Below are 16,100 nucleotides of genomic sequence, written 5' to 3'. Positions count from 1 at the left end.
GCATTGGATTCTTGGATATGACACCAAAAACACGGAACAAAAGCAGAAATAAGCCACTGGAACTGCATCAAACTAGAAAGTCAATACTCACCAAGAGAAATAATCAACAGAGTAAAAAGGCAACCTATGCAATGGGAGAAAATATTTGCCAACCATATATCTGATAAGGATTAATATGCAAAATACGTAAGAAACTTCTACAACTCAATAACAAAACCAACAAATAACATGATTAACAAATAGGCAAAGGACTTGAATAAGCATTTCTCCAATGTACACATACAACAGCCAGCAACTGTATGAGAAGATGCTCAACATCGGTAATTATTAGGGAAATGCAAATCGCAAAGACTTCATGCCTATTAGGCTGGCTAATAGCAAAAAACAAAACAATAGTTGATATGTGTTGCTGAGGTTCTAGAGAAAATGGAAGCCTTGAACACTGTTGGCAGGAATGTTAATTTTTGCAGCTGTTGCAGAAAATAGAATGGGGTTCCAAAAAATGTTGGAAATAGTACTAACATATGATCCAGCAATCTTACCTCTGGGTATATATCCAAATAATTTGAAGTCAGGGTTCTGAAGAGTTTTTCACTCTCTGTTCATTGTGGCATTGTTAATGAGAGTCAGGATATGGAAACAACCCTGTCAACTCCACTGACAGGTGAGTGCATGAAGAGAATGTGGTGTGTATATATAGAAGGCCATATTATTCAACCTTAAATTGAAGGAAATCTTAACATTCGCTACAAATGGATGGATCTAGAAGACACCATGCTAATTGAAATTAGTCATGGAAGGGCAAACACTTCATAATTCCTTTTATTTGACGCATCTTAAATGATGAAATCTGCATAAATAGACAGTAAGACAGTGGTTAATAGGGGAGCAGGAGGGGGATATGTGAAATTGTTGCTAAATGGGTATAAAGTTACAGTTACACAAGATAAATAAATTGCAGAGATCTGTACAGCACAGTGCTTATAGCCAACAGTAAGGTCTTGTGCCCTTAGAGGTCTGTTAAGAGGGTAGATCTCATGTTATGTGTCCTTACCAGAAACACGCACAACAAAGCGACATATTAAAAAACAACCAATATGATATTATAAACTTAAAAGTTCATGAAGAGGGGAGATCTTACATTGTCTTCTTACCACACACAATAATAGTAATAATAAGTGAGAGAATGGTAGAAAAAGTAGGTAAATAGTCAACATTTTTTCAAGTTGGAGAAAACAGAATATTATGGTAACATGAGTGTTCAGTGGCAGGGATTCAAATAAATAAACACTAATGAAAATTGGAAAGAAAATAATTGGAAAAGTGAATTTTCTTGGAACAAAACTATAAGGATGCATGCTGTTACCATGACTTTAGGAGGCCGTCCAAATAAATAAACAAGACACAGATGAAAGGAGAGAGAGAGAGAATGTATTGGGTTTGGCACTAATTAAGTCAGTCCTCAGCTCATGAAACAATACAGTATTTCCCAATTTGTACTTCTTCATGGTATCATCAAATAATCATTATGACAATAATGATATGAGCTAAATTTTGTTATCTCTTTACTTGATGTCAAAGCAGTGCTTGCTGAATGCCTTACATATCTTGTATCAGTTTGTTCTCACAACAACCCTATAACAAAGGAATTTTTTTTTAGTTGCAAGAAAGTTGACATATTAGTGTCTGGTGTAGAAAATGGTGCCAATTATGCCCATGTAAAAAATGCTCACCAGAAGAAGTGTAGTTACCATACAAAGATATTACAGGGTTATTGACCATATTCCCTATGCTGGACTTTTCGTCTCATGAATGATTGTATAACTGGAAGTTTGTTCCTCTTGATCCCTTCCTCCTGTCTCACCCATCCCCCTCACTCCTCCCTTCTGGCCGCCACCCATTCGTTGAAATCACATGGTGTGTGTCGTCCTCTGTCTGACTTATTTCACTTGGCATAATGCCCTCTAGCTTCAGCAGTAGGAAGGGCTTCACCTAAATTTTAAGAGTGGAGAGCGGCAGGTTCACATAAGCCTTCCATACATGGAGTAAAAATCCTTTCAAGGTTTGGTTTTGGCTATAACTTCCCCCCAAAATAGTTTGTTTTTTGTCCTCTCCTTTCCTGGGACAAACTTGGAGCACTCTTTTCTGTTCCCTGTGGTTGTGGGAAGGGTAGGGTCTGGTGTCTCTTTGATTCATTTTCTTGGAGATTAGAGTCCGTCTGTCCCCCAGCTCAAATTAGGTCCCACATGGGACGTCCTGGGCCCATCTTCTATTATTCTGGTCCTGAAACCCAAGCTTAAGTGTTTGAAGTTTTACATTGTATTTAGGATAAAAGTGGCTTCAGTGAACCAACATTTTCTGGTGGTAGATTTAAGAGTAAGTTGGGCCCAAATATCTGCATTTTCTTTTTGTCCCTTCCTTTCCCTTCTGCTTCCCTCCCTCCCACCCTCTTTCCTTTTATCCCCAGTGTGTTTTATGATTTCCCTAGGATTGGTGATAGGAAGAACCTCGCCTATCATTTCTGGAAACTGAACCCATTTAAAGACATTTTGGATTTGAAATAGATACAAGCTGTTTGCAGTTTTAGAGCATCTAACATTAATGTGAGAGCTTCTGTGTTGAGCTCTGTGTCTTTTCTTGTCACCCGACTACACCTCAGTGATGGCGTGTTTGGCTTGTGGTTTACAGTGGAGACTTTCACAATATGCAGCTTATGAAACTCACTTCTTTGCTCAGTGATTGCTTTGCATAGACCCCTCCAGGCCCAGAGCAGCTGCTCAGGGTTTATAAAAGGGGCCTTTGCCATGGGAGCTGAGCTGCAGCAGGCGGGCAGGCGCAGCAAGATGGTATCACAAACGCAGGTCCTCACGTTCTTGTTGCTCTGGGTCACAGGTGAGGAATTCACAAGTGCAACAATCCTTTTGGAGTGAGTAGTATCTTCTTAGAGTTAAAAATTTTTTAGATGTAATAAGAAATACTGGCTATTTCTAATACAGGCTCGATTTTGTGCAGGCATGTAATGACATTAGGAAGCCTATTTTTAAAATACAGTATTTCAAGGTGTGTAGCACAAAGTAGTGTGTGTGTGTGTCATCCTTATCCTTTTGTGATTGCAGGTGCCTGCGGGGACATCGTGATAACCCAGTCTCCAGCCTCCTTGGCTGTGTCTCCAGGACAGAGGGTCACCATAAACTGCAGGGCCAGTCAGAGTGTTAGCAGCTACGTAGCCTGGTACCAGCAGAAGCCTGGGCAGGCTCCAAAACTGCTCATCTACTCGGCTTCCACACGTGCATCTGGGGTCCCCGACCGGTTCAGTGGCAGTGGGTCTGGGACAGATTTCACATGTAGAAAAAGAAGGAAGGCAATGTTGCTAAAATGGAGTGTGCAAGGGGGACAGCAGGGGAAGTAAGATCAAAGGCCACGCTGTGTAGGACGCTGTGGGCCTCTCTGAGGACTGGGGTTTGTTTGAAGGATGTGGTCAGTGGGAGAGCTCTGAATAGGGAAGAGGGAGCAGGAGGTCTGGCCCTGAGGGGACTCTCCACCTGGGGACTTTGTCTCACGTGGACGCAGGAGCAGGGGCCCAAGATCTGGGATGGTGGTACCACTTGCTGCCTCTTGCCCTCCCGGGGGCCCAGACCCTGTCTCTAGAAAAGACCTATTTGTCTGCCTTTGACCACAGGGCTGGCTGTTGGGGGCCCTGAGGAGGTTGGTGCAAATCCCCAGGAGGATGAGGCTGGTCTGGTGGAGTTGGGTTGTGGTCGCACTTGGTGATGCTTTGGCAGGAACCCCAAGTGCATGCGCTGCCCAGTGTTGCCCCTGATGATGTGCCCGGAGTCACAGATGTGGTGGCTGTGACCCCCCATGGCACATAGACTGACGTCTGGTCCTGAGGGGCTCGCTCCTGTGCTCATTATTCCCGGAGGGCCCAGGTCCCTGTGATGTGCAGGCAGCTCTCCTGTGAGGACCCAGAGCAGTTCTGGGAGGCTCAGGCTGGATCTCTGCGCCTGCACCAGGTGGAGCCCCTCATCCCAGATGCTCCTTTCCACAGGGATCAGTCAGGGGGTGTGGGGCTGTGACCCAGGAACAGGAGAACATAGGACTTTTTCTCTCAAGTTATCCTCAGTGGATTTAGCCCTTGGCTGTTCAGGTGTTCATTAAACCAGCCTGATCATGAGAATCAGACAAAGGAATTTCATTCTCCCCCATGGTGCCCATTTGGCCTGGAGTGGCCATTTCGGCTGCCCTTTGGATGAAATCTCAGGCAAATCCTTCATCCTTTGTAGTAATTCTTAAATAATAGTGCCATGTCTACATTTCCTGTCACAGTTGGTTTCCTAGGTGCCTGGCAATGCGGGCCCTCTGAGGGGGTGAGCACCTCACTGTCCTCCCTCCCCCACCTGCGGTCCACAGAGAGCTGTTGCCTGAGGAGGGAGAAGAGTTGGGTGGCAGCAGCTCTCCGTTTGTGTCTGCACCCCAGTATCTCTGGCTTTTACAGGTGTGTGGACAGTGCTCACTGCTCCCCGGGCTGGAGGTGCTGTAACTTCATGAAGGCCCCCACCTCTCAGGGCTGCACCCTCACCTCCCAGAGCAGCACCTCACCCCAGCCTCAGCTTTGGTTTCCTCAGGCCAGAAGCAGATGTACAGCCCCCGAAAGTGCCCCCATCCTTCTGGAAAAGCATGATTTTCTCTAAGGCATCTGGAAGGTGGAAGGTGGGACTCAGTAACAGATCCTTAAAGGGCTTTTCCAAATTTCTGTTTGTTGACCACCATGTGGTGATTCTTTATAAAAGTCAGTGTCAAAAAGTAGTTTTCAGAAGCATTGGGAGCGTGTCTCATCTTGGAATCTCTTCCAGAAACAGGGCTGAGATGGTCCCAGTGTCCTGTCCCATGCCAGGTGCCAGGAGGAGTGCACTCAGTTTGGGGCCCATGTGACAGCGGACCTTGAGTCAGTCTCTCTCTCTCAGGCCCATGGAGAAGGGAGGTCTTGGGAACAGGAAGTTGGTTCCTCATGGGAGGCAGCCCTGGAGGTGAGGCTGTGTTGTCACCTCCTCTGCAGAGTAGACAGTGGCCTCTGCCCCTCCTGAGCCCGGGGCTGACCCTCTCCCACTCCCTCTTTTAGCTCCACTCCCTCTTTTAGCTCCACTCACCAGCCCCTCCACACCTATCTCAAACGCACTGCATCTGCATCATGTCCTCAAATACACTGGCATCTGCCTCCTGACTTTCCTCTGCCTTTCAGCTCCTGTTTCTACTAGAACCTGATTTTAAATGGCCTACTGGATTTGGTGGTTGAATTTCTATGTGAGAAAGCCTGATTATTAGTTAATCTCCATTATTCCTGTTTGACATGTTTATACTAGTCCATGTCCTAAGCCACTTGTAAGCCCTTAGGTGGGCTGGTTTGGATCAGGTGACACTCTCTCCCAGTGGAATATTTCCAATTGTTCAATGTTATTCTTAACCTGAGCCCTGTTTCTGGCCTGTGTTTGTGAAGATCCCACATCAACCACGAGGGAAATCAACCCTCTGGACATGTGATCTCAGTTTATCCAGTTCCTGTCTTATTTGACATATAACACTGTGGAAGTTCAAGGTGTGCAGTATGTTGACTTGGTACTTTTTTATGTTGCAAAATGATTAGCACCATACCTAGCTAACATCTGTATCAGGTTCCCAAATTATCATTTCTTTTTTGTGGTGAAAATAATTTAAGATCTAGTTTCTTAGCAACTTTGAAGTTTACACCTTTGAAGTCAACAGTATTTTTTATTATAATCACTAAGCTGTGCATTAGCTCTCCAGGGCCTATTTATCTAGTAGTTTCAAGGTTTTAACCTTAATTATTAATCCCCAATCTCCCAACCCCCTAGCCTCTTGTAACTACCATTCTTGCCTTTGTTTTCGTGACTTCAGCTTTTTAAGATTCCACATATAAGTGAGATACTAGAGTACTTGTCTTTGTCTGTCTGACTTACCTCACTGGGCATAATGCCCTCAAGATCCATCCATGTTGTGCCAAATGGCAGGATTTCTTTCTTTCTCACAGCTGAATGGTATTCCACTGTGTATATGTACACAGCTACTTTATTCATTCATCGGTGGACTGGTGGCTATTGTGAATAATACTGCAATTAACATGGGAATGCATGTATCATTTTAAACTCTTGTATGCATTTCCTTAGAAAATAAATGCAGAAGTGAAATTAATGGATCATATGGTACTTCCATTTGTACTTATTTATAGTGATTTCTGCCTTTTTCTGCTCCTTTATCTAATACCAAAGCCTCACCCAATCACTGTCTAGCATACATCCTGTTTTCTTACTGTCATTGAATTTATCTTCTCTCAGTTGTTAACAAAATTGATCAGAAGTTGAATTTATTTTTTGGTGGATAGAAGGGCCAGGATGAGGGTTAGGCAGAGAAATAAATTAGTTATATTAGTATAATTTGGAAAATACAATACAGTAAATGATATTTGTGCTGATCCAGATAAGAAAGGAGGAAGGAACCCATGTGACTAATAAATGGTTTATGTTGTTGTGGACTCCAACATGAGGCATCAAAATGCAAGGCCTGGCCCTGTGGGATGTGGGGGCTCAGGAGAGGCCTGCTGGCTTCTGGGTTGCCATGGCTACTGGGCCTCTCCCTGAGGAAAGTCAGCCAGAGGGAGACAAAGGACAAACAACTGAGAGATCACGTGCTGCCCAGTGAGCTCCTGTTTGGGCAACGTTACCGGGAGCCCGTTGGGAGGGTTTTGGAGAACACAAAGTATTTGCTCCTGAGAGAGGAAGCATTTGAGTGACAGATAAAGGATTCACTCTTGACCTGTGTGCTTGGGTTCACAGGGGCTTGTCCTTTCCCCTAGGTGTTTGGTTTATGGTGCCAGGACATAAGCAAACTGAGGCTTGATGCATCGTATTGACTCAGTTTCCTGAAAGAGACCTCAAGGGAAGTCAGCAGAGTTCTTCCTGGACTTCTGAGTTCCTGACCCCATCAATATATCAAAGGCACAAGAAGGAGCAGGGCTGGTGGTGCGGGAACATGTCACTTACCCCCCTGTCCCTGCAGCCCCAGGGGGAGCGTGGCTGCTACAGTCAGTGGGCTCTGAGGAGAGTTTTGTTCTATCTATTTGAAATGAATGGCAAGCTTTCAGGAAATTGCACAAAGAATGAAGACCCTCTTAATCCCTTCCCTCAGCTCCCAGAAGTTTTAACATTTTGCACATTTGTTCTCTTATTCCTTCTCCATATAGATATGCATTTTCCTCCCCTGAATGTCTGGAAGGTAAGTTCTAGGCATGCAAGCCCCAAATAATTACCTAATAAAAAATAACGTTCTCTTACATTGCCATAGGGTCAATTCACAATTTAGAAAATGAACTGGTACAACCCATGGGCTGGCCTGGGAATTGGTGTTCTGAATCTTTTTGTTTTTGCAGGATCTTAAACTTCCTTGCTCTCCTTTGTCCCATCACTGCCCAGACTCCAGAGCGTGCCTTTCCCTCCTGTTCATGCTCCACTTCCCTGAAAATGCCGCCTTTCCCTGCTGCCTCCCTGCGTCCTGGGCACTTGATCGAGCCTGTCCTGCTGCGCCCCTGCTCTGTGATGCCAGGGCTCCTCAGTATTTTTCATGAAAAGTGGATTTTCTCTTACACGTGATTTAAGATTAGTTTTCTGTACTGCTCTGTACAGTTTTTGTGGTCATAGCTGGTTTTCTGCACCGACCTGTGGCTCTAGTGATGGAATGGGTGCTATTTTTCTACTTTTTGCTGGCTTAGTGGGGGTAGTTTATGGTGTACTCATGCTAACGAGATAGGTTTTATGTGGTAGTATTTTTTCTTTTTCTGGTGATCTGCACAGCTTCTGAAATATGTATGGAGAGATCCCGGTTTGGGCAGCTGTCATTACTGCTTAAATAACCTCTCCGGGTAACTCCTGAAGCACATCCCTCCCGTGGTCATGTGGGGCCCTCTTTCCCTGCAGCCCCGTGGATCAGGAGTCCTCGGACCCCAGAGGTTGCCCCCAGCACAGGACCAGGAGGAAGGGGGCCCCGAGGATGGGGGGAGTGATGGATGTCAGGCAGGTGTGTGTCCTCGGGCTTCTTCCAAATTTTTTTATCACTGCAGAAAATGGCAATTGCTGCTGAGTAAACAGTGTCGTCTTGTCCTCCTGAGGCAGGTGTGGACTTCCGGGTGAGCAGCAAGGGAAAGAGTCAGGGCTTCCCAGGTACGTCGGGCCCAGGCTGTCATGGGGACTCTTTCTCTGGCACCTGCACTAGAAAGCAGACCTTCCCGGAGGCTCAAGATGACCAAGAAGAGGCCCCGTTACTACCCAGAGGACCAAGAAGCGTTCAGCCACTTCTGGATTTGCCCTGAGGTGGTTCAGAGACCTTCAAACTGCAGGTGAGAGGACAGGTGCCGTGGGCATCATCTAACCCCTCCTCGGGCTCTTCAGGTGACATTGGGGTGGTTCTAAGGTGTAAGATGGCTGACAGCAGGCTGTGGTGACCTGCACACTGTCCGTAGTATCCTTGGTACTACTGTGTGTTGAGGGTGGGGTATTCATCTGAAGTAATTATTGATAGGGGGTAAAAGAAGCTCATAATTCAGTTTCCTGTTATCAAGTTTGTCTGGGGTATATCAGGGTGTTCAGCCCTCCCCATGGATGCATTGATTTATTCCCACCAGTCAAAGTCTTAGACAATAGTGAGCAGACACAATACTGCTGTCTTCACATCCACATTCTCCTGGGGAGTCACCAACAATGAAACAGAAGCAGGAGAAATTGATCACTGTCAGCGATATGTGCTATGAGGGAGATCCGACCAGGCAATGCCCTCACCGGGTGGGTGTGAACAAGGGCTTCATGGAGCAGGCGTTCGGAGAGGACCTCTCTGCAGAGCTGTCAGCAGGCCACTGGCTGGCATGTGTCAGTGTCCAGCAGAGGGAGGGTGCAGGACAAAGGCCCAGGGGCAGGGCCGAGCTTGGCAGGTCCAGGCAGTGGGGATGCAGGAGACTCAAGGTGGACACACAAGTCGGAGGAGAACGTGATTCACAGTCCACCACCCACCCCTGCCATCTACTAGGTGCCACTGTAGGACTCCTGGGTAAATCATGAAGGGCAGACTGAACTTGATATTCCTCAGGATGCTCCAAGGCCTCCCTGGGTGTCCCTTGCTTCTTGGTCACTAGCTGTGTGTTCCTAGACAAAGCGTCTGCACCAAGAGAGGGAGGAGGGACGGACGGGAGCAGGCAGAGGGAGAGTGTCCCCCTGGGCTGGAGAGGCCCTGAGCAGACCTGCTCCCAAGGGCAGATGGGGGAAGGACTCACTGCCGTGCCTGCTCTGCCCACTGGTGTCTCCTCCTTGGCCTCCTGTCAGCTCAGCCCCACCTGCCAAAGGGCCGTGAGACCCTCAGCACGTCCCTCCCAGAGCTGTTTTCTCACCATAGCCTCAGGAGTGAGGAAAGCCCTATGGTCCACTCAGAACCCTGTCCCTCTGTTCACACATCACCACCCGTCACTCCCCAGCCTCCAGCCCACCCGCCCTCTTTCTCTGCTCACTTCCCTCTCTCCACAGCAGTGGGTCCTCAGCTGCACAGCCCTGGCTGCCCACCCCTGCGAACTACGGTCCCCATCTTCTGAGCACACCCTGTGGTATCAGTGATTTTCAGGAAAATTCTTTGAAGTGTTGTTCTTGCACAAGGGAGAACAAATCACAGTCCATGGGCCAAATCTGGCCTGTGGCTGTGTATTATTCTAAACAGCTTCATTTGTATATATTTCTCCTGCCATACAATTCAAGGTATATATTTCAGTGGTTTTGTGTGTTCGCAGGTGTGTGCACCTTTCCCCACAGTAGTTGCAGAACATTTTCATCACCTTGAAAAGAAACCTTCACCTTTAGCTGGATCGCACTCTGTGTCCCCATTACTCCCCCAGCTCCAGGCACCACACATGTACTTTTGTCTCCACGGATTGACCTATCCTGGACCTTTCATATAATGGAATCATGGAATATGTAATATTTTATGACCCCTTCTTCTCCTTTACATAATACTGTCAAAGTTCTTCCATGTTGTGACCTGTGTCAGTGCTTCATTTCTTGTTCTGGCTGAATGCTGTTCTGCCGTGTGGATATATTACACTCTGTTTTTCCATTCATCATTTGAGGGACATTTGGGTTGTTTCTACTTCTGATCTATTTTGAATAATGCTGCTATGATCATTCATTATAAAGTCTTTATATGGATATGTTTCGTTCCTCTTGTGTATGGATCTAAAAGCAGAATTAACAAGTCACATGGTAACTCGATGTTTAACTTTCAGAGGCACCACCCAGCTGGTTTCCAGAGGGACTGTGCTATTTTCCTTTAGCACCAGCAATGCATGATGTGCAGTCCCTTCCCATGCTCACCAACTTTTATAATTGTTTGCCTCTTTGAGTTCAGCCATTCTAATGTGTGTGAAATGGTGTTGATTTGCCTTTCCCTGATGACTGATAATGTTGAGCACCCTTTCATGGGCTTATTGCATCTGTATATTTTCTTTTCAGAAATGTCTGTTCCAATTCTTTGCTCATTTTAAATTGGATTATTTGTCTTTTTATTGTCAACTTGTAAAGCTTTAATATGTTCTAAATATTAGAACCTTATCAGATATATGATTTGCAGACCTTTCTCCACTTGTGAGGATGTCCCAGCACCACTTGTTCAAAAAACTATTCTTTCCCACCTTGAACAGTCTTGGAATGTAAATAAAGCTTTATTGGAGGACAGCCATGCTCAGTAATTTACATATCATCTATGATTGCTTCTGCACTGTAATGGAAGGGTCATGTACGTGCAACAAGGACCATGTGGCCCACAAAATCTCATGAAGTTATTGTCTGGTCCTTTACAGAAAGCGTGCCAATGTCCACTATACAGAGGGACATTTTGTTAAACACAGTAGGAAGGGCCTTTCCTCTGAAGGTTTTAGCATCATTTCAATTTTTTTGTTTGTTTATTTGTCTGTATTACAATTAAGGGAACAGGAAGACAAGATTTACTGAAGTCTAGTATTTGTTGATAAATTGCCTGGTGAGATTCCCACTACTCCTAGTCACTGTTTTCTGTGGGTAGACGGAATCCCCTCTCTGATGTAAAGCTGATTATTGTTTGGGTGGATAATACATGCCTAACCCATATTTTCAGAGCCTAATGTAATGAAGCTCTTCTCTTTCAGTACTGCAATTTGATCCATTTTTTTTGAGTGGTTGAATCAAAAGCATAATTTGCATGTCATAATATTCACCAATCTTAAGTGTACTATTCAATAAATTTGAATAAATATATACAGTTTTTACATCTACCATCAAAATTCATCTTCAGAATACTTCCATCATCAAAAATATTTCCTTGGTCCTATTTATAATTAATTACTGCTCCCACAATCAGCCCCAGAAAAAAACTGATCTACTTTCTGGACATGTAATTTCTCATTTTCTAGAAATGTCTTATGAACAGGATCATGCACTATGTGGTGTTTTGTATCTGACTCCCCTCACTAGGTATATTTTTTAAGGTTTTTCCAATTTTATTGGTGAGTAATATTCCTCCAGTTTCCAACCTGTGCTCCAATCTCTGTCTTTCTACTGCCTGCTTCAAGAGAAGGTATGTAGAGAGAGGCAATCTTCTCAGGACATGTTTTCTGTAAATGATTTTATGGGAAAATCATTTCTAGAGTTAAGATTTAAGGTCTCAAAATTTTAGGCAATTCAGTCAATTTAATTATCAATTGAATTGATATTTAGAATACATGAAATTAAAATTGATAGAAATTAGAAATTAATAGAATATATGTATGTCCTTTGGATTGGATATTCTGGGAGATGCATTCAGGGAACTGGAAAGAAAACATGCTGGGAGTTGAAATTTTAAACCTTAAAGAGAAAAGTGAAATGATATAGGACTGCGATTGAGGGCACCCTTCAAAGGAGAATGAGAGCAAAGACACACACAGAGATATGCACAGAAAAGGATCTTTGCATTTTGTCCCCAGGTTGTAGTGTTGAGAGCTAAGAGTATCTTTAAAGGATGCTTTTAAAGGCCTTAAAGCCACCCTGCTCTTGGCTGAGAGGCAAGGTGCTGAGCTGCTCTTCCTCCCTCTGCCCTGCATTCCAGGTAAGAGTGAAGCACAATGGAAGAGTGGGAAGACAGTTGGCAAACACTCTTTGCTTCACTGAACTTGATTCAGACTTCTGAAACTTCTCCTAGGTCCACATATACACTTCCTTGTAGAATCCAGATTTACCAAGAATTCTGCTAAGTCAGTTGAGCAAGAGACCCAGACACTGCATATCTGATCACCCTAAATAACTAATCAGGTTCCTCACCCTCCCCATCCTCCGGGTGATGTCTGATCAGCCTGGGATGTCTTCAGGATGAGCCAGAACCCCTTCATCCTAGTGTTTCCTCTTAATAATTGTCCATTCACTGACCCCCAAACTTATCCTTGGCTATAAATTCCCACTTTCTCATGCTGTTTTCAGAATTAATTGCACCTATAACCAAAAACCTATTTGCTCTTATTGCAAATAAGAGCTCTTAAATAAAATTTGCTTTTACCACCTTGACTACTGTGAAGCTCTAGTTTTCCTTTGACATACCTCATATTTCCAGATTTCTTGGTAGTTGAATTGGATGTGTGTGTGTGTGTGTGTGTGTGTGTGTGTGTGTGTGTGTGTATGTTTATTTGTATGAGTTTATTTGAAGTGGGAGCATGCCCTTTCGAGGCTGCTGGGCACTTAAAAGTGAGACCCCTTCCCAGGAGACTCTTTCCATGCTACATGTGGCTTTTCTGAGCACACTAGTATTTTCACTTGACTGGTGTGCTGTTCTGACTTGAGCTCTAAGGTGGAGTATGAGCTTCGTTCATCTTCCCTTTGACTATCTGTCCAGGAGGGGGAGCCGCTAGCACATGTCTGTGCAGTCAAACCCACCAACAGGTCCACAATCTCTGTATGAACTGGCAACTAAGAAACAAATTCTAAACTCTTGATTCATTTAGCATCTCAGAATATCTCTGGGTCTCCAGTCACTGCTGTGAGCATTGGCCTGGGGCACATTTCATCCTCACTGTGAGTCCTGGGGTAGCAGATGATGCTCAAATTCATGGTCATCAGCAGAGCATGAAAGCCTCTCCCAGGGTGGGAGCCCCAAACACCAAGTTTCCCTGAGGACAGTGGGGAGGGGCGTGGGTGGCACCAGACCTGGGGCTTCTGAACACTTGCTGCTCTGTTGCTTTTGGTGGGGCTCTGCCAGCAGGAAGCTCCTGGGACGTGACAGCTCAGCCTTCCCCATAACAGCCCCACCACCTGCGTAACTACTCAGGTGGCCCAGGAATGAAATGGAAACTAGTTCATCTTACTGGAATCCATTGCTTCCACCAACTCTTAGTCAAGAAATATATTGCAGAGGAATTTTGTTACACCAGGTAATTTTTAGAGATACTGGAAAGGCTGAAGGGAAGGCGTGGGGCTTTGTAGCTGGGAAATGTACCCTGGATGAATGCTGCTGAACTCATCCAGTGATGTGCCTGGAACACTGCTCATGAGCTCAAGACTGCAGTGTATACTGACATTGCTCCTGCTGACTCTGGATATTGCCCTGGGACCTTTTCCTTGCTGTTGTTGTTTCCATCAGAAAAAGGAGTTTTCTTTATTGCTTTCTCCGGTTACAGTGAGGTGAATCTGTAACTCTATAAGATGTATAACAGAGAACAAATTGAAGCCATATAATACCATGGAGAATCTCTTTGGAGTGTCCATTTTACTGGAATGTTTCATGTCAAATGTTTTAAATTAAAAGCTACATACATAAAGAATAGAAGAGAAAAGTGGTGTAATTTCTGTATAAAAATGCAACTCACTTTTGAGTATTTATTTTGTATCCTGCAACTTTGCTTTGTTTAGTTCTAACAGTTTGGTTTTTGGTGGAATCTTTAGAATTTCTAGAACACTAGAAGTTACTAGTATAAGAACATATAAGTATGTATATGTATAAATGGAGTGAAATAAAAATCCCAGAAATAAACTGATGGATATATGGTGAAATGATTGCTGACAAAGGTGCCAAGAATACAGAATAGAGAAAGATAATCTCTTTAATAAATGGTGTCAATCCAATGGATATCCACATGTAATAGAGTGACACTGGAATACTGTAAATGAAACCCTTATTTTACACCATACACCAAATTCAATTCAAAAATCAATGTAAGAATTAAACTGCAAAACTCTTAGAAGAAAACACAGGGAGAAAGATTCATAACATTGGTCTTAGTATTGGATTCTTGGATATGACACCAAAAATACAGTCAACAAATGCAAAAATAGGCCACTGGGACTGCATCAAACTTAGAAAGCCTGTACTCAGCAAGAGAAACAATCAACAGAGTATAAAGGCGACCTATGCAATGGGAGAAAAAATTTGCAAACCATATGTCTGATAAGGATTAATATCCAAAATACATAAGAAAATCTCAATAACAAAAGCAACAGATAACCTGATTCACAAATAGGCAAAAGACTTGAATAGGCATTTCTCCAATGAAGACATACAAACAGCCAACAAATATATGGGAAAATGCTCAACATCTTTCATCATTAGGGAAATGCAAATCACAAAGACTTCACACCTATTAGGCTGGCTAATAGCAAAAAACAAAACAAAAGTTTATAAGTGTTGGTGAGGATGTAGAGAAATTGGAACCCTTGAAAACTGTTGGCAGGAATGTCTATTTGTGCAGCTCTTATGGACAATAGAATGGAGTTCCTAAAAAAACTAGAAATAGTACTAACACACGACCCAGCAATGTTACTTCTGGGTATATATCCAAATGATTTGAAATCAGGGTTCTGAAGAGATTTTTGCATTTTCTGCTCACTGTGGTATTATTAACAACAGTTAAGATATGGAAAGAACTATGGTGTCCACTGACAGGTGAATGCATGAAGAGAATGTGGTGTATACATACAAGGGAATAGTATTCAACCTTAAAAATGAAGGAAATCTTACCATTTGCTAAAAATGGATGGACCTGGAAGACACCATGCTACTTAAAATTAGTCACCAAAGGGCAAACAGTGCTTAATTCCTTTTATTTGAGGCATCTAAAATAATGAAATGTACAGAAATAGACAATAAGTTAGTGGTTATTAGGGGAGCAGGAGGGGGATATGTGGAATTGTTGCTAAATGGGTATAAAGTTACACTTATACAACATATGTAAATTGCAGAGATCTGTACAGCACAGTGCTTATAGCTAACAGTAAGGTCTTCTGCACTTAGAGGTTTGTTAAGAGGGTAGAGCTCATGTTAAGTGTCCACCAACAAGCACAACAAAGGGACATATTAAAAAAACCTGATATGTTATTGTATATTTTAAAGTTCATGAAGAAGGTAGATTTTACATTGTCTTCTTACCACACACAGTAATATTAATAATAAGTGAAGAGAGTTGGAGAAAAAATAGGTAAATATTCAACTTTTTTTCAAGTTGGAGAAAGTAGAAAATTATGGTAACATGAGTATTTAGTGGCAGGGATTCAAATAAATAAACACTATTGAAAATCAGAAAGAAAATAATTGAAGAGTGAATTTTCTTGGAGCAAAACTATGAGGATACATTCTGTTACCATGACATTTGGACTCTGTGCAAATGGATAAACAAGACACAGATGAAAGGAGAGAGAGAGAATGTATTAGGTTTGCCACTAATTAAGTCAGCCCTCAGCTCGTGAAACAGTACAGTATTTCCCAATACGAACCACTTTGCGGTACCATCAAATAATCACTGTGAAAACAATGATACTAGCTAAAGTTTGTTGATTCTTTACTTGAGGTCAAAGCAGTCTTTGCTAAGTGCCTTACATATCTTGGATCAGTTAGTTGTCACAACACTCCCATAAGACAGGAGTTTCTTTTCAGTTGAAATCTAGTTGATGTATTAGTATCTGGTGTATGAAATAGTGGCAATTATGCCCATGTACAAAGAACTTACCATAAGAAGTGTAGTTAAAGTACAAAGATATTATAGGATTATTGACTATATTCCTTAT

The 16,100-nt window shown here is 43.3% G+C and overlaps 1 long non-coding RNA gene and 1 gene segment (V, D, J or C); one reads left to right on the top strand and one right to left on the bottom strand.

Moving 5' to 3' along the window:
• Positions 1-16,100, bottom strand: part of LOC118971267 (immunoglobulin kappa variable 2-28-like) — a 628,396-nt gene that overhangs the window by 129,888 nt on the left and 482,408 nt on the right.
• Positions 2,794-16,100, top strand: part of LOC140850464 (uncharacterized) — a 45,875-nt gene continuing 32,568 nt past the window's right edge. The window contains exons 1-2 of the long non-coding RNA XR_012133336.1: positions 2,794-2,892; positions 3,117-3,324. This is a non-coding gene — a long non-coding RNA (uncharacterized lncRNA). The remainder of the gene's footprint in view (positions 2,893-3,116; positions 3,325-16,100) is intronic.

The sequence above is a fragment of the Manis javanica genome, chromosome 1 (assembly GCF_040802235.1).
Source record: "Manis javanica isolate MJ-LG chromosome 1, MJ_LKY, whole genome shotgun sequence".
Lineage (NCBI taxonomy): Eukaryota > Metazoa > Chordata > Mammalia > Pholidota > Manidae > Manis > Manis javanica.
Note: the sequence above shows the minus strand (reverse complement) of the source record. Positions and strands in the feature narration are given on the sequence as shown.